General features: G+C 45.2%; 1 non-coding gene across 1 annotated transcript; it reads right to left on the reverse strand.

Annotated features, from left to right (window-relative positions):
• Window positions 1-284: 284 nt before the first annotated feature.
• On the reverse strand, window positions 285-391 carry LOC141704738 (small nucleolar RNA R71). The gene has a single exon (XR_012568057.1). It is a non-coding gene; the product is annotated as a small nucleolar RNA R71 (small nucleolar RNA).
• Between the last annotated feature and the right edge of the window lie 503 nt (window positions 392-894).

The following is an 894-nucleotide window of genomic DNA, read 5'->3' on the forward strand; positions in this document are numbered from 1 at the left end:
TTGAAATCAAGCCGGGCACTATTCAGATGGTGCAGAATTCTGTTTCTTTTGGAGGAGCGGCAACTGAAGACCCCAACATGCACATAAGGAATTTTGTCGAGATTTGCAGCACTTTTAAGTATAATGGCGTGACTGATGAGGCTATCAAGTTGAGGCTTTTCCCATTCTCACTGAGGGATAAGGCTAAAGACTGGTTACATTCTGAACCAGCTGGGTCCATCACTACGTGGCAAGATCTTGCGCAAAAGTTTCTGGTGAAGTTTTATCCATTGGCAAAGACTGCTGCTATGAGGAGTGCTCTTACTCAGTTTGCGCAGCAACCTACAGAATCTATGTGCGAGGCTTGGGAACGCTACAAGGAAATGTTGAGAAAATGTCCACATCATGGAATGCCGGATTGGATGGTGATCACTGGTTTCTATAATGGTTTGGGGGCCCAATCTCGGCCCATGCTCGATGCAGCAGCTGGAGGAGCCTTATGAGCTAAAAGCTATACTGAGGCGTATAATCTTATCGAGACGATGGCTGCAAATGAGCATCAAAACCCAACTCAGAGGATGACGTCAGGCAAGGTAGCAGGTATTCTGGAAGTTGATGCAGCCACCGCTATTGCAGCCCAGCTCCAAGCGCTATCAATGAAGGTTGATTCTTTGGCTACGTATGGAGTTAATCAAATAGCTATGGTTTGTGAGCTTTGTGCAGGTTCTCATGCTACGGATCAGTGTTCTCTTGTAAATGAATCTGTTCAGTATGTGAATAATTATCAGCGACAACAGCAGCCTGTGCCAGCGACTTATCATCCTAATAACAGAAATCATCCAAATTTCAGCTGGGGGAATAATCAGAATGCTATTCAGCCACCATATCAGCAAGGAGTGAGTAAACAGTTTAACC

Source organism: Apium graveolens, unplaced genomic scaffold, assembly GCF_009905375.1.
Source record: "Apium graveolens cultivar Ventura unplaced genomic scaffold, ASM990537v1 ctg8195, whole genome shotgun sequence".
NCBI classification, from domain to species: Eukaryota; Viridiplantae; Streptophyta; class Magnoliopsida; order Apiales; family Apiaceae; genus Apium; species Apium graveolens.